General features: G+C 46.6%; 14 non-coding genes across 14 annotated transcripts; all 14 read left to right on the forward strand.

Moving 5' to 3' along the window:
• Positions 1-799: 799 nt before the first annotated feature.
• On the forward strand, positions 800-990 carry LOC142274576 (U2 spliceosomal RNA). Its single transcript, XR_012738864.1, has one exon. It is a non-coding gene; the product is annotated as a U2 spliceosomal RNA (small nuclear RNA).
• Positions 991-2,377: 1,387 nt separating this feature from the next.
• On the forward strand, positions 2,378-2,568 carry LOC142274578 (U2 spliceosomal RNA). The gene has a single exon (XR_012738865.1). It is a non-coding gene; the product is annotated as a U2 spliceosomal RNA (small nuclear RNA).
• Positions 2,569-3,955: 1,387 nt separating this feature from the next.
• Positions 3,956-4,146, forward strand: LOC142274579 (U2 spliceosomal RNA). Its single transcript, XR_012738866.1, has one exon. It is a non-coding gene; the product is annotated as a U2 spliceosomal RNA (small nuclear RNA).
• Positions 4,147-5,533: 1,387 nt separating this feature from the next.
• On the forward strand, positions 5,534-5,724 carry LOC142274580 (U2 spliceosomal RNA). The gene has a single exon (XR_012738867.1). It is a non-coding gene; the product is annotated as a U2 spliceosomal RNA (small nuclear RNA).
• A 1,387-nt stretch (positions 5,725-7,111) lies between these two features.
• Positions 7,112-7,302, forward strand: LOC142274581 (U2 spliceosomal RNA). Its single transcript, XR_012738868.1, has one exon. It is a non-coding gene; the product is annotated as a U2 spliceosomal RNA (small nuclear RNA).
• Positions 7,303-8,689: 1,387 nt separating this feature from the next.
• Positions 8,690-8,880, forward strand: LOC142274582 (U2 spliceosomal RNA). The gene has a single exon (XR_012738869.1). It is a non-coding gene; the product is annotated as a U2 spliceosomal RNA (small nuclear RNA).
• Positions 8,881-11,069: 2,189 nt separating this feature from the next.
• LOC142274601 (U2 spliceosomal RNA) lies at positions 11,070-11,262 on the forward strand. Its single transcript, XR_012738886.1, has one exon. It is a non-coding gene; the product is annotated as a U2 spliceosomal RNA (small nuclear RNA).
• A 1,387-nt stretch (positions 11,263-12,649) lies between these two features.
• Positions 12,650-12,840, forward strand: LOC142274583 (U2 spliceosomal RNA). Its single transcript, XR_012738870.1, has one exon. It is a non-coding gene; the product is annotated as a U2 spliceosomal RNA (small nuclear RNA).
• Positions 12,841-14,227: 1,387 nt separating this feature from the next.
• On the forward strand, positions 14,228-14,418 carry LOC142274584 (U2 spliceosomal RNA). The gene has a single exon (XR_012738871.1). It is a non-coding gene; the product is annotated as a U2 spliceosomal RNA (small nuclear RNA).
• Positions 14,419-15,805: 1,387 nt separating this feature from the next.
• On the forward strand, positions 15,806-15,996 carry LOC142274585 (U2 spliceosomal RNA). Its single transcript, XR_012738872.1, has one exon. It is a non-coding gene; the product is annotated as a U2 spliceosomal RNA (small nuclear RNA).
• A 1,387-nt stretch (positions 15,997-17,383) lies between these two features.
• LOC142274587 (U2 spliceosomal RNA) lies at positions 17,384-17,574 on the forward strand. Its single transcript, XR_012738874.1, has one exon. It is a non-coding gene; the product is annotated as a U2 spliceosomal RNA (small nuclear RNA).
• Positions 17,575-18,961: 1,387 nt separating this feature from the next.
• Positions 18,962-19,152, forward strand: LOC142274589 (U2 spliceosomal RNA). Its single transcript, XR_012738875.1, has one exon. It is a non-coding gene; the product is annotated as a U2 spliceosomal RNA (small nuclear RNA).
• Positions 19,153-20,539: 1,387 nt separating this feature from the next.
• Positions 20,540-20,730, forward strand: LOC142274590 (U2 spliceosomal RNA). The gene has a single exon (XR_012738876.1). It is a non-coding gene; the product is annotated as a U2 spliceosomal RNA (small nuclear RNA).
• A 1,387-nt stretch (positions 20,731-22,117) lies between these two features.
• Positions 22,118-22,308, forward strand: LOC142274591 (U2 spliceosomal RNA). The gene has a single exon (XR_012738877.1). It is a non-coding gene; the product is annotated as a U2 spliceosomal RNA (small nuclear RNA).
• The last annotated feature ends 855 nt before the right edge of the window (positions 22,309-23,163 follow it).

Raw genomic sequence — 23,163 nt, forward strand, 5'->3', positions numbered from 1 at the left:
TACCGCAATATAAGGAACGTCAAATACTAAGAAAGGGCGGCCTATGAAAGAATTACTACTTTCAATAAGTACACTTAAACGGCTAATTGGGAATAGAAAAACTGTAAAAAGCCCTCTGAGAAAGCCCCCCTCTAACCTTTGATAGTAAGCTTTTCTGTAGTCTGCCTGTTGATGTATTTTCCGTTTGAACTGTGCACAACATGAAGAGACGGAACACTGGCGGCTTGTCACAATGCCCCCCGATGACATCACAATAGCGCTGCTGCCTAGAAAACAAGCTGCGCAGAAGAAGTTGTTCTTTGGGTGGGAGGGTGGGCTAGTGGAAGGAGGGGGCAATCTCTTTTTTTCCCGGGTGGTAGGGGGATGACAGGAGAAGGGAAGCGGGTGGTGAGAAAGGTACAGAGGGCAGGGTTTGGGGGCTGGGAAGGAAAGGGAAAAGATTAGGGTTTGGGGATGATGAAAGGGCTTTCTACGGGTAAGGATGGCAAAGGGTGGCAGTGACGGAAAGTCAGGCAACCTGTCCTGTCCGTCTTTTTGTATCGTGAATTGGAAAGACTGCAAGGGGGAGGGGAGTTGCTTGCGCCCTAAAGGAGGAGTTATTCAGATTCATTGCAGTGGGCGGCGGCTGCAAAACGCACCATTCTTCTTGTTTTGGCTCTGCAAAGCAGCCTTTTCAAGGGTTGGCTTGGGTGACAAAATGTCTTGTGTAGGCGTGGGTTTGTCTCCCTCTCGCTCTCTCTCCCTAAGATGTGTCCGGCATAGGCCAGGGTGCCACTCGAGGCCCAAACCAATTCTGGTTATCGCTTCTCGGCCTTTTGGCTAAGATCAAGTGTAGTATCTGTTCTTATCAGTTTAATATCTGATACGTCCCCTATCTGGGGACCATATATTAAATGGATTTTTAGAACAGGGAGATGGAAAAAGAGCTTGCTCTGTCCACTCCACGCATTGACCTGGTATTGCAGTACCTCCAGGAACGGTGCACCCCTTCTTAACCCAGTTTCCAAAAGCAGAACTCAATTCACCTGATTCATATTAGCCCGATTTAATGAATTGGAAGAAAGCATACGTCTTCATATGCACCTCAATTTGGCCCATTCACTTTTCACACTTCCTCCTTTTGTTTTTTATCTTTCACACTTTTGACTTTCTTTATTCATCCAAATAGCAAACTCATCACCACTCAACCTGACCAACTCGGCTATGTCCCCGTGCTGCAGTTCTCTGTCTTATCTAGATCATTTGCAATTGAATGGAATAGATCCCTTTTGGACAAAGTGGATTCACCTGCTGCTGCAGTGACCACAGGTGTGATAACATCTAGAATTGGCATCTGGTGCGATCTCTCCGCTTCCACTCCAAAGAAAGTTACCTGTTTATTCCTATCATGCATTGGTTTTTGGGGTTTTCTTTGAGTAATGATGATCTCTTTAGTAGTCTGTTGGCGCCCTCTCCTGGAGGAATAGTTTGCTTGCTCTTGGACATTCTAAAAGAGAGGTCATGATAGACATTGAGCTTCTGAGCTCAATTGGGGACAGTCATGGGTGATGAATGTTTGCAACCTACTGCGAAGCCTCATACCGCAATATAAGGAACGTCAAATACTAAGAAAGGGCGGCCTATGAAAGAATTACTACTTTCAATAAGTACACTTAAACGGCTAATTGGGAATAGAAAAACTGTAAAAAGCCCTCTGAGAAAGCCCCCCTCTAACCTTTGATAGTAAGCTTTTCTGTAGTCTGCCTGTTGATGTATTTTCCGTTTGAACTGTGCACAACATGAAGAGACGGAACACTGGCGGCTTGTCACAATGCCCCCCGATGACATCACAATAGCGCTGCTGCCTAGAAAACAAGCTGCGCAGAAGAAGTTGTTCTTTGGGTGGGAGGGTGGGCTAGTGGAAGGAGGGGGCAATCTCTTTTTTTCCCGGGTGGTAGGGGGATGACAGGAGAAGGGAAGCGGGTGGTGAGAAAGGTACAGAGGGCAGGGTTTGGGGGCTGGGAAGGAAAGGGAAAAGATTAGGGTTTGGGGATGATGAAAGGGCTTTCTACGGGTAAGGATGGCAAAGGGTGGCAGTGACGGAAAGTCAGGCAACCTGTCCTGTCCGTCTTTTTGTATCGTGAATTGGAAAGACTGCAAGGGGGAGGGGAGTTGCTTGCGCCCTAAAGGAGGAGTTATTCAGATTCATTGCAGTGGGCGGCGGCTGCAAAACGCACCATTCTTCTTGTTTTGGCTCTGCAAAGCAGCCTTTTCAAGGGTTGGCTTGGGTGACAAAATGTCTTGTGTAGGCGTGGGTTTGTCTCCCTCTCGCTCTCTCTCCCTAAGATGTGTCCGGCATAGGCCAGGGTGCCACTCGAGGCCCAAACCAATTCTGGTTATCGCTTCTCGGCCTTTTGGCTAAGATCAAGTGTAGTATCTGTTCTTATCAGTTTAATATCTGATACGTCCCCTATCTGGGGACCATATATTAAATGGATTTTTAGAACAGGGAGATGGAAAAAGAGCTTGCTCTGTCCACTCCACGCATTGACCTGGTATTGCAGTACCTCCAGGAACGGTGCACCCCTTCTTAACCCAGTTTCCAAAAGCAGAACTCAATTCACCTGATTCATATTAGCCCGATTTAATGAATTGGAAGAAAGCATACGTCTTCATATGCACCTCAATTTGGCCCATTCACTTTTCACACTTCCTCCTTTTGTTTTTTATCTTTCACACTTTTGACTTTCTTTATTCATCCAAATAGCAAACTCATCACCACTCAACCTGACCAACTCGGCTATGTCCCCGTGCTGCAGTTCTCTGTCTTATCTAGATCATTTGCAATTGAATGGAATAGATCCCTTTTGGACAAAGTGGATTCACCTGCTGCTGCAGTGACCACAGGTGTGATAACATCTAGAATTGGCATCTGGTGCGATCTCTCCGCTTCCACTCCAAAGAAAGTTACCTGTTTATTCCTATCATGCATTGGTTTTTGGGGTTTTCTTTGAGTAATGATGATCTCTTTAGTAGTCTGTTGGCGCCCTCTCCTGGAGGAATAGTTTGCTTGCTCTTGGACATTCTAAAAGAGAGGTCATGATAGACATTGAGCTTCTGAGCTCAATTGGGGACAGTCATGGGTGATGAATGTTTGCAACCTACTGCGAAGCCTCATACCGCAATATAAGGAACGTCAAATACTAAGAAAGGGCGGCCTATGAAAGAATTACTACTTTCAATAAGTACACTTAAACGGCTAATTGGGAATAGAAAAACTGTAAAAAGCCCTCTGAGAAAGCCCCCCTCTAACCTTTGATAGTAAGCTTTTCTGTAGTCTGCCTGTTGATGTATTTTCCGTTTGAACTGTGCACAACATGAAGAGACGGAACACTGGCGGCTTGTCACAATGCCCCCCGATGACATCACAATAGCGCTGCTGCCTAGAAAACAAGCTGCGCAGAAGAAGTTGTTCTTTGGGTGGGAGGGTGGGCTAGTGGAAGGAGGGGGCAATCTCTTTTTTTCCCGGGTGGTAGGGGGATGACAGGAGAAGGGAAGCGGGTGGTGAGAAAGGTACAGAGGGCAGGGTTTGGGGGCTGGGAAGGAAAGGGAAAAGATTAGGGTTTGGGGATGATGAAAGGGCTTTCTACGGGTAAGGATGGCAAAGGGTGGCAGTGACGGAAAGTCAGGCAACCTGTCCTGTCCGTCTTTTTGTATCGTGAATTGGAAAGACTGCAAGGGGGAGGGGAGTTGCTTGCGCCCTAAAGGAGGAGTTATTCAGATTCATTGCAGTGGGCGGCGGCTGCAAAACGCACCATTCTTCTTGTTTTGGCTCTGCAAAGCAGCCTTTTCAAGGGTTGGCTTGGGTGACAAAATGTCTTGTGTAGGCGTGGGTTTGTCTCCCTCTCGCTCTCTCTCCCTAAGATGTGTCCGGCATAGGCCAGGGTGCCACTCGAGGCCCAAACCAATTCTGGTTATCGCTTCTCGGCCTTTTGGCTAAGATCAAGTGTAGTATCTGTTCTTATCAGTTTAATATCTGATACGTCCCCTATCTGGGGACCATATATTAAATGGATTTTTAGAACAGGGAGATGGAAAAAGAGCTTGCTCTGTCCACTCCACGCATTGACCTGGTATTGCAGTACCTCCAGGAACGGTGCACCCCTTCTTAACCCAGTTTCCAAAAGCAGAACTCAATTCACCTGATTCATATTAGCCCGATTTAATGAATTGGAAGAAAGCATACGTCTTCATATGCACCTCAATTTGGCCCATTCACTTTTCACACTTCCTCCTTTTGTTTTTTATCTTTCACACTTTTGACTTTCTTTATTCATCCAAATAGCAAACTCATCACCACTCAACCTGACCAACTCGGCTATGTCCCCGTGCTGCAGTTCTCTGTCTTATCTAGATCATTTGCAATTGAATGGAATAGATCCCTTTTGGACAAAGTGGATTCACCTGCTGCTGCAGTGACCACAGGTGTGATAACATCTAGAATTGGCATCTGGTGCGATCTCTCCGCTTCCACTCCAAAGAAAGTTACCTGTTTATTCCTATCATGCATTGGTTTTTGGGGTTTTCTTTGAGTAATGATGATCTCTTTAGTAGTCTGTTGGCGCCCTCTCCTGGAGGAATAGTTTGCTTGCTCTTGGACATTCTAAAAGAGAGGTCATGATAGACATTGAGCTTCTGAGCTCAATTGGGGACAGTCATGGGTGATGAATGTTTGCAACCTACTGCGAAGCCTCATACCGCAATATAAGGAACGTCAAATACTAAGAAAGGGCGGCCTATGAAAGAATTACTACTTTCAATAAGTACACTTAAACGGCTAATTGGGAATAGAAAAACTGTAAAAAGCCCTCTGAGAAAGCCCCCCTCTAACCTTTGATAGTAAGCTTTTCTGTAGTCTGCCTGTTGATGTATTTTCCGTTTGAACTGTGCACAACATGAAGAGACGGAACACTGGCGGCTTGTCACAATGCCCCCCGATGACATCACAATAGCGCTGCTGCCTAGAAAACAAGCTGCGCAGAAGAAGTTGTTCTTTGGGTGGGAGGGTGGGCTAGTGGAAGGAGGGGGCAATCTCTTTTTTTCCCGGGTGGTAGGGGGATGACAGGAGAAGGGAAGCGGGTGGTGAGAAAGGTACAGAGGGCAGGGTTTGGGGGCTGGGAAGGAAAGGGAAAAGATTAGGGTTTGGGGATGATGAAAGGGCTTTCTACGGGTAAGGATGGCAAAGGGTGGCAGTGACGGAAAGTCAGGCAACCTGTCCTGTCCGTCTTTTTGTATCGTGAATTGGAAAGACTGCAAGGGGGAGGGGAGTTGCTTGCGCCCTAAAGGAGGAGTTATTCAGATTCATTGCAGTGGGCGGCGGCTGCAAAACGCACCATTCTTCTTGTTTTGGCTCTGCAAAGCAGCCTTTTCAAGGGTTGGCTTGGGTGACAAAATGTCTTGTGTAGGCGTGGGTTTGTCTCCCTCTCGCTCTCTCTCCCTAAGATGTGTCCGGCATAGGCCAGGGTGCCACTCGAGGCCCAAACCAATTCTGGTTATCGCTTCTCGGCCTTTTGGCTAAGATCAAGTGTAGTATCTGTTCTTATCAGTTTAATATCTGATACGTCCCCTATCTGGGGACCATATATTAAATGGATTTTTAGAACAGGGAGATGGAAAAAGAGCTTGCTCTGTCCACTCCACGCATTGACCTGGTATTGCAGTACCTCCAGGAACGGTGCACCCCTTCTTAACCCAGTTTCCAAAAGCAGAACTCAATTCACCTGATTCATATTAGCCCGATTTAATGAATTGGAAGAAAGCATACGTCTTCATATGCACCTCAATTTGGCCCATTCACTTTTCACACTTCCTCCTTTTGTTTTTTATCTTTCACACTTTTGACTTTCTTTATTCATCCAAATAGCAAACTCATCACCACTCAACCTGACCAACTCGGCTATGTCCCCGTGCTGCAGTTCTCTGTCTTATCTAGATCATTTGCAATTGAATGGAATAGATCCCTTTTGGACAAAGTGGATTCACCTGCTGCTGCAGTGACCACAGGTGTGATAACATCTAGAATTGGCATCTGGTGCGATCTCTCCGCTTCCACTCCAAAGAAAGTTACCTGTTTATTCCTATCATGCATTGGTTTTTGGGGTTTTCTTTGAGTAATGATGATCTCTTTAGTAGTCTGTTGGCGCCCTCTCCTGGAGGAATAGTTTGCTTGCTCTTGGACATTCTAAAAGAGAGGTCATGATAGACATTGAGCTTCTGAGCTCAATTGGGGACAGTCATGGGTGATGAATGTTTGCAACCTACTGCGAAGCCTCATACCGCAATATAAGGAACGTCAAATACTAAGAAAGGGCGGCCTATGAAAGAATTACTACTTTCAATAAGTACACTTAAACGGCTAATTGGGAATAGAAAAACTGTAAAAAGCCCTCTGAGAAAGCCCCCCTCTAACCTTTGATAGTAAGCTTTTCTGTAGTCTGCCTGTTGATGTATTTTCCGTTTGAACTGTGCACAACATGAAGAGACGGAACACTGGCGGCTTGTCACAATGCCCCCCGATGACATCACAATAGCGCTGCTGCCTAGCAAACAAGCTGCGCAGAAGAAGTTGTTCTTTGGGTGGGAGGGTGGGCTAGTGGAAGGAGGGGGCAATCTCTTTTTTTCCCGGGTGGTAGGGGGATGACAGGAGAAGGGAAGCGGGTGGTGAGAAAGGTACAGAGGGCAGGGTTTGGGGGCTGGGAAGGAAAGGGAAAAGATTAGGGTTTGGGGATGATGAAAGGGCTTTCTACGGGTAAGGATGGCAAAGGGTGGCAGTGACGGAAAGTCAGGCAACCTGTCCTGTCCGTCTTTTTGTATCGTGAATTGGAAAGACTGCAAGGGGGAGGGGAGTTGCTTGCGCCCTAAAGGAGGAGTTATTCAGATTCATTGCAGTGGGCGGCGGCTGCAAAACGCACCATTCTTCTTGTTTTGGCTCTGCAAAGCAGCCTTTTCAAGGGTTGGCTTGGGTGACAAAATGTCTTGTGTAGGCGTGGGTTTGTCTCCCTCTCGCTCTCTCTCCCTAAGATGTGTCCGGCATAGGCCAGGGTGCCACTCGAGGCCCAAACCAATTCTGGTTATCGCTTCTCGGCCTTTTGGCTAAGATCAAGTGTAGTATCTGTTCTTATCAGTTTAATATCTGATACGTCCCCTATCTGGGGACCATATATTAAATGGATTTTTAGAACAGGGAGATGGAAAAAGAGCTTGCTCTGTCCACTCCACGCATTGACCTGGTATTGCAGTACCTCCAGGAACGGTGCACCCCTTCTTAACCCAGTTTCCAAAAGCAGAACTCAATTCACCTGATTCATATTAGCCCGATTTAATGAATTGGAAGAAAGCATACGTCTTCATATGCACCTCAATTTGGCCCATTCACTTTTCACACTTCCTCCTTTTGTTTTTTATCTTTCACACTTTTGACTTTCTTTATTCATCCAAATAGCAAACTCATCACCACTCAACCTGACCAACTCGGCTATGTCCCCGTGCTGCAGTTCTCTGTCTTATCTAGATCATTTGCAATTGAATGGAATAGATCCCTTTTGGACAAAGTGGATTCACCTGCTGCTGCAGTGACCACAGGTGTGATAACATCTAGAATTGGCATCTGGTGCGATCTCTCCGCTTCCACTCCAAAGAAAGTTACCTGTTTATTCCTATCATGCATTGGTTTTTGGGGTTTTCTTTGAGTAATGATGATCTCTTTAGTAGTCTGTTGGCGCCCTCTCCTGGAGGAATAGTTTGCTTGCTCTTGGACATTCTAAAAGAGAGGTCATGATAGACATTGAGCTTCTGAGCTCAATTGGGGACAGTCATGGGTGATGAATGTTTGCAACCTACTGCGAAGCCTCATACCGCAATATAAGGAACGTCAAATACTAAGAAAGGGCGGCCTATGAAAGAATTACTACTTTCAATAAGTACACTTAAACGGCTAATTGGGAATAGAAAAACTGTAAAAAGCCCTCTGAGAAAGCCCCCCTCTAACCTTTGATAGTAAGCTTTTCTGTAGTCTGCCTGTTGATGTATTTTCCGTTTGAACTGTGCACAACATGAAGAGACGGAACACTGGCGGCTTGTCACAATGCCCCCCGATGACATCACAATAGCGCTGCTGCCTAGAAAACAAGCTGCGCAGAAGAAGTTGTTCTTTGGGTGGGAGGGTGGGCTAGTGGAAGGAGGGGGCAATCTCTTTTTTTCCCGGGTGGTAGGGGGATGACAGGAGAAGGGAAGCGGGTGGTGAGAAAGGTACAGAGGGCAGGGTTTGGGGGCTGGGAAGGAAAGGGAAAAGATTAGGGTTTGGGGATGATGAAAGGGCTTTCTACGGGTAAGGATGGCAAAGGGTGGCAGTGACGGAAAGTCAGGCAACCTGTCCTGTCCGTCTTTTTGTATCGTGAATTGGAAAGACTGCAAGGGGGAGGGGAGTTGCTTGCGCCCTAAAGGAGGAGTTATTCAGATTCATTGCAGTGGGCGGCGGCTGCAAAACGCACCATTCTTCTTGTTTTGGCTCTGCAAAGCAGCCTTTTCAAGGGTTGGCTTGGGTGACAAAATGTCTTGTGTAGGCGTGGGTTTGTCTCCCTCTCGCTCTCTCTCCCTAAGATGTGTCCGGCATAGGCCAGGGTGCCACTCGAGGCCCAAACCAATTCTGGTTATCGCTTCTCGGCCTTTTGGCTAAGATCAAGTGTAGTATCTGTTCTTATCAGTTTAATATCTGATACGTCCCCTATCTGGGGACCATATATTAAATGGATTTTTAGAACAGGGAGATGGAAAAAGAGCTTGCTCTGTCCACTCCACGCATTGACCTGGTATTGCAGTACCTCCAGGAACGGTGCACCCCTTCTTAACCCAGTTTCCAAAAGCAGAACTCAATTCACCTGATTCATATTAGCCCGATTTAATGAATTGGAAGAAAGCATACGTCTTCATATGCACCTCAATTTGGCCCATTCACTTTTCACACTTCCTCCTTTTGTTTTTTATCTTTCACACTTTTGACTTTCTTTATTCATCCAAATAGCAAACTCATCACCACTCAACCTGACCAACTCGGCTATGTCCCCGTGCTGCAGTTCTCTGTCTTATCTAGATCATTTGCAATTGAATGGAATAGATCCCTTTTGGACAAAGTGGATTCACCTGCTGCTGCAGTGACCACAGGTGTGATAACATCTAGAATTGGCATCTGGTGCGATCTCTCCGCTTCCACTCCAAAGAAAGTTACCTGTTTATTCCTATCATGCATTGGTTTTTGGGGTTTTCTTTGAGTAATGATGATCTCTTTAGTAGTCTGTTGGCGCCCTCTCCTGGAGGAATAGTTTGCTTGCTCTTGGACATTCTAAAAGAGAGGTCATGATAGACATTGAGCTTCTGAGCTCAATTGGGGACAGTCATGGGTGATGAATGTTTGCAACCTACTGCGAAGCCTCATACCGCAATATAAGGAACGTCAAATACTAAGAAAGGGCGGCCTATGAAAGAATTACTACTTTCAATAAGTACACTTAAACGGCTAATTGGGAATAGAAAAACTGTAAAAAGCCCTCTGAGAAAGCCCCCCTCTAACCTTTGATAGTAAGCTTTTCTGTAGTCTGCCTGTTGATGTATTTTCCGTTTGAACTGTGCACAACATGAAGAGACGGAACACTGGCGGCTTGTCACAATGCCCCCCGATGACATCACAATAGCGCTGCTGCCTAGAAAACAAGCTGCGCAGAAGAAGTTGTTCTTTGGGTGGGAGGGTGGGCTAGTGGAAGGAGGGGGCAATCTCTTTTTTTCCCGGGTGGTAGGGGGATGACAGGAGAAGGGAAGCGGGTGGTGAGAAAGGTACAGAGGGCAGGGTTTGGGGGCTGGGAAGGAAAGGGAAAAGATTAGGGTTTGGGGATGATGAAAGGGCTTTCTACGGGTAAGGATGGCAAAGGGTGGCAGTGACGGAAAGTCAGGCAACCTGTCCTGTCCGTCTTTTTGTATCGTGAATTGGAAAGACTGCAAGGGGGAGGGGAGTTGCTTGCGCCCTAAAGGAGGAGTTATTCAGATTCATTGCAGTGGGCGGCGGCTGCAAAACGCACCATTCTTCTTGTTTTGGCTCTGCAAAGCAGCCTTTTCAAGGGTTGGCTTGGGTGACAAAATGTCTTGTGTAGGCGTGGGTTTGTCTCCCTCTCGCTCTCTCTCCCTAAGATGTGTCCGGCATAGGCCAGGGTGCCACTCGAGGCCCAAACCAATTCTGGTTATCGCTTCTCGGCCTTTTGGCTAAGATCAAGTGTAGTGTTGTTCGAAGAGGTGGTTTAAGCTCCAGGCCACCTTAGTACAATGATACAATGCACACTGGAAGGTTGCGCTTGCTAGTACTCTGGGTGGATAGTATATTCATCTAGAGGAAAACATGGCCCTACCAGGATCGAGGCTATTAGACTGAGTAAGGGTGGGGGGCTATGGTACAACGTGCCCCAGGACTGACGACCCTGGAGTGAGTCTGAGCTTGCTGGCTTGGGACCCCGGCAAGCCTTGGGCTCTGTAGCACACCGTACCTTGCCTTTTCATACTTTTTGAGCATATTACCCTATCCCGGCCTTCTGGCTAGGAAGGGAAATTTTTATAATCCCGGTCGGAGGTCTGGTCAGCTTTGGGCTGAGAAACTAACACCCGGTTGGAGGTCCGGGTCAGCTTCGGCTGAGAAACCAACACCCGGTTGGAGGTCTGGGTCAGCTTCGGCTGAGAAACCAACACCCGGTTGGAGGTCCGGTTAGCCTTGGGCTGAGAAACCAACACCGGTTGACGGTCCGGGCAGTTTCGGCTGCGAAACCAACAACTAGTAGCTCTCTACTCCACTTGGGTAAGATGCCTGGGTGGACGCTGGGAGCAACGACAAGGCTCAACCAGGCTTCGGCTTGGGGGAGCACCGAAGATCCCTGACCCTTGCTGTGGCCTTCTGGCTCGGAGGGACGGGGTTGATTTTTGGGGACCCTCTCCTCACGGTGGGGTCCACACGAATCCTAGCCTTTGCACTGTTTTTGGTGTGACTTCGGTCATGCATTTTTTGTGGTGCTTTGGAAAGCTTCATTAAATCAAAAATCTGTTCTTATCAGTTTAATATCTGATACGTCCCCTATCTGGGGACCATATATTAAATGGATTTTTAGAACAGGGAGATGGAAAAAGAGCTTGCTCTGTCCACTCCACGCATTGACCTGGTATTGCAGTACCTCCAGGAACGGTGCACCCCTTCTTAACCCAGTTTCCAAAAGCAGAACTCAATTCACCTGATTCATATTAGCCCGATTTAATGAATTGGAAGAAAGCATACGTCTTCATATGCACCTCAATTTGGCCCATTCACTTTTCACACTTCCTCCTTTTGTTTTTTATCTTTCACACTTTTGACTTTCTTTATTCATCCAAATAGCAAACTCATCACCACTCAACCTGACCAACTCGGCTATGTCCCCGTGCTGCAGTTCTCTGTCTTATCTAGATCATTTGCAATTGAATGGAATAGATCCCTTTTGGACAAAGTGGATTCACCTGCTGCTGCAGTGACCACAGGTGTGATAACATCTAGAATTGGCATCTGGTGCGATCTCTCCGCTTCCACTCCAAAGAAAGTTACCTGTTTATTCCTATCATGCATTGGTTTTTGGGGTTTTCTTTGAGTAATGATGATCTCTTTAGTAGTCTGTTGGCGCCCTCTCCTGGAGGAATAGTTTGCTTGCTCTTGGACATTCTAAAAGAGAGGTCATGATAGACATTGAGCTTCTGAGCTCAATTGGGGACAGTCATGGGTGATGAATGTTTGCAACCTACTGCGAAGCCTCATACCGCAATATAAGGAACGTCAAATACTAAGAAAGGGCGGCCTATGAAAGAATTACTACTTTCAATAAGTACACTTAAACGGCTAATTGGGAATAGAAAAACTGTAAAAAGCCCTCTGAGAAAGCCCCCCTCTAACCTTTGATAGTAAGCTTTTCTGTAGTCTGCCTGTTGATGTATTTTCCGTTTGAACTGTGCACAACATGAAGAGACGGAACACTGGCGGCTTGTCACAATGCCCCCCGATGACATCACAATAGCGCTGCTGCCTAGAAAACAAGCTGCGCAGAAGAAGTTGTTCTTTGGGTGGGAGGGTGGGCTAGTGGAAGGAGGGGGCAATCTCTTTTTTTCCCGGGTGGTAGGGGGATGACAGGAGAAGGGAAGCGGGTGGTGAGAAAGGTACAGAGGGCAGGGTTTGGGGGCTGGGAAGGAAAGGGAAAAGATTAGGGTTTGGGGATGATGAAAGGGCTTTCTACGGGTAAGGATGGCAAAGGGTGGCAGTGACGGAAAGTCAGGCAACCTGTCCTGTCCGTCTTTTTGTATCGTGAATTGGAAAGACTGCAAGGGGGAGGGGAGTTGCTTGCGCCCTAAAGGAGGAGTTATTCAGATTCATTGCAGTGGGCGGCGGCTGCAAAACGCACCATTCTTCTTGTTTTGGCTCTGCAAAGCAGCCTTTTCAAGGGTTGGCTTGGGTGACAAAATGTCTTGTGTAGGCGTGGGTTTGTCTCCCTCTCGCTCTCTCTCCCTAAGATGTGTCCGGCATAGGCCAGGGTGCCACTCGAGGCCCAAACCAATTCTGGTTATCGCTTCTCGGCCTTTTGGCTAAGATCAAGTGTAGTATCTGTTCTTATCAGTTTAATATCTGATACGTCCCCTATCTGGGGACCATATATTAAATGGATTTTTAGAACAGGGAGATGGAAAAAGAGCTTGCTCTGTCCACTCCACGCATTGACCTGGTATTGCAGTACCTCCAGGAACGGTGCACCCCTTCTTAACCCAGTTTCCAAAAGCAGAACTCAATTCACCTGATTCATATTAGCCCGATTTAATGAATTGGAAGAAAGCATACGTCTTCATATGCACCTCAATTTGGCCCATTCACTTTTCACACTTCCTCCTTTTGTTTTTTATCTTTCACACTTTTGACTTTCTTTATTCATCCAAATAGCAAACTCATCACCACTCAACCTGACCAACCCGGCTATGTCCCCGTGCTGCAGTTCTCTGTCTTATCTAGATCATTTGCAATTGAATGGAATAGATCCCTTTTGGACAAAGTGGATTCACCTGCTGCTGCAGTGACCACAGGTGTGATAACATCTAGAATTGGCATCTGGTGCGATCTCTCCGCTTCCACTCCAAAGAAAGTTACCTGTTTATTCCTATCATGCATTGGTTTTTGGGGTTTTCTTTGAGTAATGATGATCTCTTTAGTAGTCTGTTGGCGCCCTCTCCTGGAGGAATAGTTTGCTTGCTCTTGGACATTCTAAAAGAGAGGTCATGATAGACATTGAGCTTCTGAGCTCAATTGGGGACAGTCATGGGTGATGAATGTTTGCAACCTACTGCGAAGCCTCATACCGCAATATAAGGAACGTCAAATACTAAGAAAGGGCGGCCTATGAAAGAATTACTACTTTCAATAAGTACACTTAAACGGCTAATTGGGAATAGAAAAACTGTAAAAAGCCCTCTGAGAAAGCCCCCCTCTAACCTTTGATAGTAAGCTTTTCTGTAGTCTGCCTGTTGATGTATTTTCCGTTTGAACTGTGCACAACATGAAGAGACGGAACACTGGCGGCTTGTCACAATGCCCCCCGATGACATCACAATAGCGCTGCTGCCTAGAAAACAAGCTGCGCAGAAGAAGTTGTTCTTTGGGTGGGAGGGTGGGCTAGTGGAAGGAGGGGGCAATCTCTTTTTTTCCCGGGTGGTAGGGGGATGACAGGAGAAGGGAAGCGGGTGGTGAGAAAGGTACAGAGGGCAGGGTTTGGGGGCTGGGAAGGAAAGGGAAAAGATTAGGGTTTGGGGATGATGAAAGGGCTTTCTACGGGTAAGGATGGCAAAGGGTGGCAGTGACGGAAAGTCAGGCAACCTGTCCTGTCCGTCTTTTTGTATCGTGAATTGGAAAGACTGCAAGGGGGAGGGGAGTTGCTTGCGCCCTAAAGGAGGAGTTATTCAGATTCATTGCAGTGGGCGGCGGCTGCAAAACGCACCATTCTTCTTGTTTTGGCTCTGCAAAGCAGCCTTTTCAAGGGTTGGCTTGGGTGACAAAATGTCTTGTGTAGGCGTGGGTTTGTCTCCCTCTCGCTCTCTCTCCCTAAGATGTGTCCGGCATAGGCCAGGGTGCCACTCGAGGCCCAAACCAATTCTGGTTATCGCTTCTCGGCCTTTTGGCTAAGATCAAGTGTAGTATCTGTTCTTATCAGTTTAATATCTGATACGTCCCCTATCTGGGGACCATATATTAAATGGATTTTTAGAACAGGGAGATGGAAAAAGAGCTTGCTCTGTCCACTCCACGCATTGACCTGGTATTGCAGTACCTCCAGGAACGGTGCACCCCTTCTTAACCCAGTTTCCAAAAGCAGAACTCAATTCACCTGATTCATATTAGCCCGATTTAATGAATTGGAAGAAAGCATACGTCTTCATATGCACCTCAATTTGGCCCATTCACTTTTCACACTTCCTCCTTTTGTTTTTTATCTTTCACACTTTTGACTTTCTTTATTCATCCAAATAGCAAACTCATCACCACTCAACCTGACCAACTCGGCTATGTCCCCGTGCTGCAGTTCTCTGTCTTATCTAGATCATTTGCAATTGAATGGAATAGATCCCTTTTGGACAAAGTGGATTCACCTGCTGCTGCAGTGACCACAGGTGTGATAACATCTAGAATTGGCATCTGGTGCGATCTCTCCGCTTCCACTCCAAAGAAAGTTACCTGTTTATTCCTATCATGCATTGGTTTTTGGGGTTTTCTTTGAGTAATGATGATCTCTTTAGTAGTCTGTTGGCGCCCTCTCCTGGAGGAATAGTTTGCTTGCTCTTGGACATTCTAAAAGAGAGGTCATGATAGACATTGAGCTTCTGAGCTCAATTGGGGACAGTCATGGGTGATGAATGTTTGCAACCTACTGCGAAGCCTCATACCGCAATATAAGGAACGTCAAATACTAAGAAAGGGCGGCCTATGAAAGAATTACTACTTTCAATAAGTACACTTAAACGGCTAATTGGGAATAGAAAAACTGTAAAAAGCCCTCTGAGAAAGCCCCCCTCTAACCTTTGATAGTAAGCTTTTCTGTAGTCTGCCTGTTGATGTATTTTCCGTTTGAACTGTGCACAACATGAAGAGACGGAACACTGGCGGCTTGTCACAATGCCCCCCGATGACATCACAATAGCGCTGCTGCCTAGAAAACAAGCTGCGCAGAAGAAGTTGTTCTTTGGGTGGGAGGGTGGGCTAGTGGAAGGAGGGGGCAATCTCTTTTTTTCCCGGGTGGTAGGGGGATGACAGGAGAAGGGAAGCGGGTGGTGAGAAAGGTACAGAGGGCAGGGTTTGGGGGCTGGGAAGGAAAGGGAAAAGATTAGGGTTTGGGGATGATGAAAGGGCTTTCTACGGGTAAGGATGGCAAAGGGTGGCAGTGACGGAAAGTCAGGCAACCTGTCCTGTCCGTCTTTTTGTATCGTGAATTGGAAAGACTGCAAGGGGGAGGGGAGTTGCTTGCGCCCTAAAGGAGGAGTTATTCAGATTCATTGCAGTGGGCGGCGGCTGCAAAACGCACCATTCTTCTTGTTTTGGCTCTGCAAAGCAGCCTTTTCAAGGGTTGGCTTGGGTGACAAAATGTCTTGTGTAGGCGTGGGTTTGTCTCCCTCTCGCTCTCTCTCCCTAAGATGTGTCCGGCATAGGCCAGGGTGCCACTCGAGGCCCAAACCAATTCTGGTTATCGCTTCTCGGCCTTTTGGCTAAGATCAAGTGTAGTATCTGTTCTTATCAGTTTAATATCTGATACGTCCCCTATCTGGGGACCATATATTAAATGGATTTTTAGAACAGGGAGATGGAAAAAGAGCTTGCTCTGTCCACTCCACGCATTGACCTGGTATTGCAGTACCTCCAGGAACGGTGCACCCCTTCTTAACCCAGTTTCCAAAAGCAGAACTCAATTCACCTGATTCATATTAGCCCGATTTAATGAATTGGAAGAAAGCATACGTCTTCATATGCACCTCAATTTGGCCCATTCACTTTTCACACTTCCTCCTTTTGTTTTTTATCTTTCACACTTTTGACTTTCTTTATTCATCCAAATAGCAAACTCATCACCACTCAACCTGACCAACTCGGCTATGTCCCCGTGCTGCAGTTCTCTGTCTTATCTAGATCATTTGCAATTGAATGGAATAGATCCCTTTTGGACAAAGTGGATTCACCTGCTGCTGCAGTGACCACAGGTGTGATAACATCTAGAATTGGCATCTGGTGCGATCTCTCCGCTTCCACTCCAAAGAAAGTTACCTGTTTATTCCTATCATGCATTGGTTTTTGGGGTTTTCTTTGAGTAATGATGATCTCTTTAGTAGTCTGTTGGCGCCCTCTCCTGGAGGAATAGTTTGCTTGCTCTTGGACATTCTAAAAGAGAGGTCATGATAGACATTGAGCTTCTGAGCTCAATTGGGGACAGTCATGGGTGATGAATGTTTGCAACCTACTGCGAAGCCTCATACCGCAATATAAGGAACGTCAAATACTAAGAAAGGGCGGCCTATGAAAGAATTACTACTTTCAATAAGTACACTTAAACGGCTAATTGGGAATAGAAAAACTGTAAAAAGCCCTCTGAGAAAGCCCCCCTCTAACCTTTGATAGTAAGCTTTTCTGTAGTCTGCCTGTTGATGTATTTTCCGTTTGAACTGTGCACAACATGAAGAGACGGAACACTGGCGGCTTGTCACAATGCCCCCCGATGACATCACAATAGCGCTGCTGCCTAGAAAACAAGCTGCGCAGAAGAAGTTGTTCTTTGGGTGGGAGGGTGGGCTAGTGGAAGGAGGGGGCAATCTCTTTTTTTCCCGGGTGGTAGGGGGATGACAGGAGAAGGGAAGCGGGTGGTGAGAAAGGTACAGAGGGCAGGGTTTGGGGGCTGGGAAGGAAAGGGAAAAGATTAGGGTTTGGGGATGATGAAAGGGCTTTCTACGGGTAAGGATGGCAAAGGGTGGCAGTGACGGAAAGTCAGGCAACCTGTCCTGTCCGTCTTTTTGTATCGTGAATTGGAAAGACTGCAAGGGGGAGGGGAGTTGCTTGCGCCCTAAAGGAGGAGTTATTCAGATTCATTGCAGTGGGCGGCGGCTGCAAAACGCACCATTCTTCTTGTTTTGGCTCTGCAAAGCAGCCTTTTCAAGGGTTGGCTTGGGTGACAAAATGTCTTGTGTAGGCGTGGGTTTGTCTCCCTCTCGCTCTCTCTCCCTAAGATGTGTCCGGCATAGGCCAGGGTGCCACTCGAGGCCCAAACCAATTCTGGTTATCGCTTCTCGGCCTTTTGGCTAAGATCAAGTGTAGTATCTGTTCTTATCAGTTTAATATCTGATACGTCCCCTATCTGGGGACCATATATTAAATGGATTTTTAGAACAGGGAGATGGAAAAAGAGCTTGCTCTGTCCACTCCACGCATTGACCTGGTATTGCAGTACCTCCAGGAACGGTGCACCCCTTCTTAACCCAGTTTCCAAAAGCAGAACTCAATTCACCTGATTCATATTAGCCCGATTTAATGAATTGGAAGAAAGCATACGTCTTCATATGCACCTCAATTTGGCCCATTCACTTTTCACACTTCCTCCTTTTGTTTTTTATCTTTCACACTTTTGACTTTCTTTATTCATCCAAATAGCAAACTCATCACCACTCAACCTGACCAACTCGGCTATGTCCCCGTGCTGCAGTTCTCTGTCTTATCTAGATCATTTGCAATTGAATGGAATAGATCCCTTTTGGACAAAGTGGATTCACCTGCTGCTGCAGTGACCACAGGTGTGATAACATCTAGAATTGGCATCTGGTGCGATCTCTCCGCTTCCACTCCAAAGAAAGTTACCTGTTTATTCCTATCATGCATTGGTTTTTGGGGTTTTCTTTGAGTAATGATGATCTCTTTAGTAGTCTGTTGGCGCCCTCTCCTGGAGGAATAGTTTGCTTGCTCTTGGACATTCTAAAAGAGAGGTCATGATAGACATTGAGCTTCTGAGCTCAATTGGGGACAGTCATGGGTGATGAATGTTTGCAACCTACTGCGAAGCCTCATACCGCAATATAAGGAACGTCAAATACTAAGAAAGGGCGGCCTATGAAAGAATTACTACTTTCAATAAGTACACTTAAACGGCTAATTGGGAATAGAAAAACTGTAAAAAGCCCTCTGAGAAAGCCCCCCTCTAACCTTTGATAGTAAGCTTTTCTGTAGTCTGCCTGTTGATGTATTTTCCGTTTGAACTGTGCACAACATGAAGAGACGGAACACTGGCGGCTTGTCACAATGCCCCCCGATGACATCACAATAGCGCTGCTGCCTAGAAAACAAGCTGCGCAGAAGAAGTTGTTCTTTGGGTGGGAGGGTGGGCTAGTGGAAGGAGGGGGCAATCTCTTTTTTTCCCGGGTGGTAGGGGGATGACAGGAGAAGGGAAGCGGGTGGTGAGAAAGGTACAGAGGGCAGGGTTTGGGGGCTGGGAAGGAAAGGGAAAAGATTAGGGTTTGGGGATGATGAAAGGGCTTTCTACGGGTAAGGATGGCAAAGGGTGGCAGTGACGGAAAGTCAGGCAACCTGTCCTGTCCGTCTTTTTGTATCGTGAATTGGAAAGACTGCAAGGGGGAGGGGAGTTGCTTGCGCCCTAAAGGAGGAGTTATTCAGATTCATTGCAGTGGGCGGCGGCTGCAAAACGCACCATTCTTCTTGTTTTGGCTCTGCAAAGCAGCCTTTTCAAGGGTTGGCTTGGGTGACAAAATGTCTTGTGTAGGCGTGGGTTTGTCTCCCTCTCGCTCTCTCTCCCTAAGATGTGTCCGGCATAGGCCAGGGTGCCACTCGAGGCCCAAACCAATTCTGGTTATCGCTTCTCGGCCTTTTGGCTAAGATCAAGTGTAGTATCTGTTCTTATCAGTTTAATATCTGATACGTCCCCTATCTGGGGACCATATATTAAATGGATTTTTAGAACAGGGAGATGGAAAAAGAGCTTGCTCTGTCCACTCCACGCATTGACCTGGTATTGCAGTACCTCCAGGAACGGTGCACCCCTTCTTAACCCAGTTTCCAAAAGCAGAACTCAATTCACCTGATTCATATTAGCCCGATTTAATGAATTGGAAGAAAGCATACGTCTTCATATGCACCTCAATTTGGCCCATTCACTTTTCACACTTCCTCCTTTTGTTTTTTATCTTTCACACTTTTGACTTTCTTTATTCATCCAAATAGCAAACTCATCACCACTCAACCTGACCAACTCGGCTATGTCCCCGTGCTGCAGTTCTCTGTCTTATCTAGATCATTTGCAATTGAATGGAATAGATCCCTTTTGGACAAAGTGGATTCACCTGCTGCTGCAGTGACCACAGGTGTGATAACATCTAGAATTGGCATCTGGTGCGATCTCTCCGCTTCCACTCCAAAGAAAGTTACCTGTTTATTCCTATCATGCATTGGTTTTTGGGGTTTTCTTTGAGTAATGATGATCTCTTTAGTAGTCTGTTGGCGCCCTCTCCTGGAGGAATAGTTTGCTTGCTCTTGGACATTCTAAAAGAGAGGTCATGATAGACATTGAGCTTCTGAGCTCAATTGGGGACAGTCATGGGTGATGAATGTTTGCAACCTACTGCGAAGCCTCATACCGCAATATAAGGAACGTCAAATACTAAGAAAGGGCGGCCTATGAAAGAATTACTACTTTCAATAAGTACACTTAAACGGCTAATTGGGAATAGAAAAACTGTAAAAAGCCCTCTGAGAAAGCCCCCCTCTAACCTTTGATAGTAAGCTTTTCTGTAGTCTGCCTGTTGATGTATTTTCCGTTTGAACTGTGCACAACATGAAGAGACGGAACACTGGCGGCTTGTCACAATGCCCCCCGATGACATCACAATAGCGCTGCTGCCTAGAAAACAAGCTGCGCAGAAGAAGTTGTTCTTTGGGTGGGAGGGTGGGCTAGTGGAAGGAGGGGGCAATCTCTTTTTTTCCCGGGTGGTAGGGGGATGACAGGAGAAGGGAAGCGGGTGGTGAGAAAGGTACAGAGGGCAGGGTTTGGGGGCTGGGAAGGAAAGGGAAAAGATTAGGGTTTGGGGATGATGAAAGGGCTTTCTACGGGTAAGGATGGCAAAGGGTGGCAGTGACGGAAAGTCAGGCAACCTGTCCTGTCCGTCTTTTTGTATCGTGAATTGGAAAGACTGCAAGGGGGAGGGGAGTTGCTTGCGCCCTAAAGGAGGAGTTATTCAGATTCATTGCAGTGGGCGGCGGCTGCAAAACGCACCATTCTTCTTGTTTTGGCTCTGCAAAGCAGCCTTTTCAAGGGTTGGCTTGGGTGACAAAATGTCTTGTGTAGGCGTGGGTTTGTCTCCCTCTCGCTCTCTCTCCCTAAGATGTGTCCGGCATAGGCCAGGGTGCCACTCGAGGCCCAAACCAATTCTGGTTATCGCTTCTCGGCCTTTTGGCTAAGATCAAGTGTAGTATCTGTTCTTATCAGTTTAATATCTGATACGTCCCCTATCTGGGGACCATATATTAAATGGATTTTTAGAACAGGGAGATGGAAAAAGAGCTTGCTCTGTCCACTCCACGCATTGACCTGGTATTGCAGTACCTCCAGGAACGGTGCACCCCTTCTTAACCCAGTTTCCAAAAGCAGAACTCAATTCACCTGATTCATATTAGCCCGATTTAATGAATTGGAAGAAAGCATACGTCTTCATATGCACCTCAATTTGGCCCATTCACTTTTCACACTTCCTCCTTTTGTTTTTTATCTTTCACACTTTTGACTTTCTTTATTCATCCAAATAGCAAACTCATCACCACTCAACCTGACCAACTCGGCTATGTCCCCGTGCTGCAGTTCTCTGTCTTATCTAGATCATTTGCAATTGAATGGAATAGATCCCTTTTGGACAAAGTGGATTCACCTGCTGCTGCAGTGACCACAGGTGTGATAACATCTAGAATTGGCATCTGGTGCGATCTCTCCGCTTCCACTCCAAAGAAAGTTACCTGTTTATTCCTATCATGCATTGGTTTTTGGGGTTTTCTTTGAGTAATGATGATCTCTTTAGTAGTCTGTTGGCGCCCTCTCCTGGAGGAATAGTTTGCTTGCTCTTGGACATTCTAAAAGAGAGGTCATGATAGACATTGAGCTTCTGAGCTCAATTGGGGACAGTCATGGGTGATGAATGTTTGCAACCTACTGCGAAGCCTCATACCGCAATATAAGGAACGTCAAATACTAAGAAAGGGCGGCCTATGAAAGAATTACTACTTTCAATAAGTACACTTAAACGGCTAATTGGGAATAGAAAAACTGTAAAAAGCCCTCTGAGAAAGCCCCCCTCTAACCTTTGATAGTAAGCTTTTCTGTAGTCTGCCTGTTGATGTATTTTCCGTTTGAACTGTGCACAACATGAAGAGACGGAACACTGGCGGCTTGTCACAATGCCCCCCGATGACATCACAATAGCGCTGCTGCCTAGAAAACAAGCTGCGCAGAAGAAGTTGTTCTTTGGGTGGGAGGGTGGGCTAGTGGAAGGAGGGGGCAATCTCTTTTTTTCCCGGGTGGTAGGGGGATGACAGGAGAAGGGAAGCGGGTGGTGAGAAAGGTACAGAGGGCAGGGTTTGGGGGCTGGGAAGGAAAGGGAAAAGATTAGGGTTTGGGGATGATGAAAGGGCTTTCTACGGGTAAGGATGGCAAAGGGTGGCAGTGACGGAAAGTCAGGCAACCTGTCCTGTCCGTCTTTTTGTATCGTGAATTGGAAAGACTGCAAGGGGGAGGGGAGTTGCTTGCGCCCTAAAGGAGGAGTTATTCAGATTCATTGCAGTGGGCGGCGGCTGCAAAACGCACCATTCTTCTTGTTTTGGCTCTGCAAAGCAGCCTTTTCAAGGGTTGGCTTGGGTGACAAAATGTCTTGTGTAGGCGTGGGTTTGTCTCCCTCTCGCTCTCTCTCCCTAAGATGTGTCCGGCATAGGCCAGGGTGCCACTCGAGGCCCAAACCAATTCTGGTTATCGCTTCTCGGCCTTTTGGCTAAGATCAAGTGTAGTATCTGTTCTTATCAGTTTAATATCTGATACGTCCCCTATCTGGGGACCATATATTAAATGGATTTTTAGAACAGGGAGATGGAAAAAGAGCTTGCTCTGTCCACTCCACGCATTGACCTGGTATTGCAGTACCTCCAGGAACGGTGCACCCCTTCTTAACCCAGTTTCCAAAAGCAGAACTCAATTCACCTGATTCATATTAGCCCGATTTAATGAATTGGAAGAAAGCATACGTCTTCATATGCACCTCAATTTGGCCCATTCACTTTTCACACTTCCTCCTTTTGTTTTTTATCTTTCACACTTTTGACTTTCTTTATTCATCCAAATAGCAAACTCATCACCATTCAACCTGACCAACTCGGCTATGTCCCCGTGCTGCAGTTCTCTGTCTTATCTAGATCATTTGCAATTGAATGGAATAGATCCCTTTTGGACAAAGTGGATTCACCTGCTGCTGCAGTGACCACAGGTGTGATAACATCTAGAATTGGCATCTGGTGCGATCTCTCCGCTTCCACTCCAAAGAAAGTTACCTGTTTATTCCTATCATGCATTGGTTTTTGGGGTTTTCTTTGAGTAATGATGATCTCTTTAGTAGTCTGTTGGCGCCCTCTCCTGGAGGAATAGTTTGCTTGCTCTTGGACATTCTAAAAGAGAGGTCATGATAGACATTGAGCTTCTGAGCTCAATTGGGGACAGTCATGGGTGATGAATGTTTGCAACCTACTGCGAAGCCTCATACCGCAATATAAGGAACGTCAAATACTAAGAAAGGGCGGCCTATGAAAGAATTACTACTTTCAATAAGTACACTTAAACGGCTAATTGGGAATAGAAAAACTGTAAAAAGCCCTCTGAGAAAGCCCCCCTCTAACCTTTGATAGTAAGCTTTTCTGTAGTCTGCCTGTTGATGTATTTTCCGTTTGAACTGTGCACAACATGAAGAGACGGAACACTGGCGGCTTGTCACAATGCCCCCCGATGACATCACAATAGCGCTGCTGCC

The sequence above is a fragment of the Anomaloglossus baeobatrachus genome, unplaced genomic scaffold (genome assembly GCF_048569485.1).
Source record: "Anomaloglossus baeobatrachus isolate aAnoBae1 unplaced genomic scaffold, aAnoBae1.hap1 Scaffold_3732, whole genome shotgun sequence".
Taxonomy (NCBI): domain Eukaryota; kingdom Metazoa; phylum Chordata; class Amphibia; order Anura; family Aromobatidae; genus Anomaloglossus; species Anomaloglossus baeobatrachus.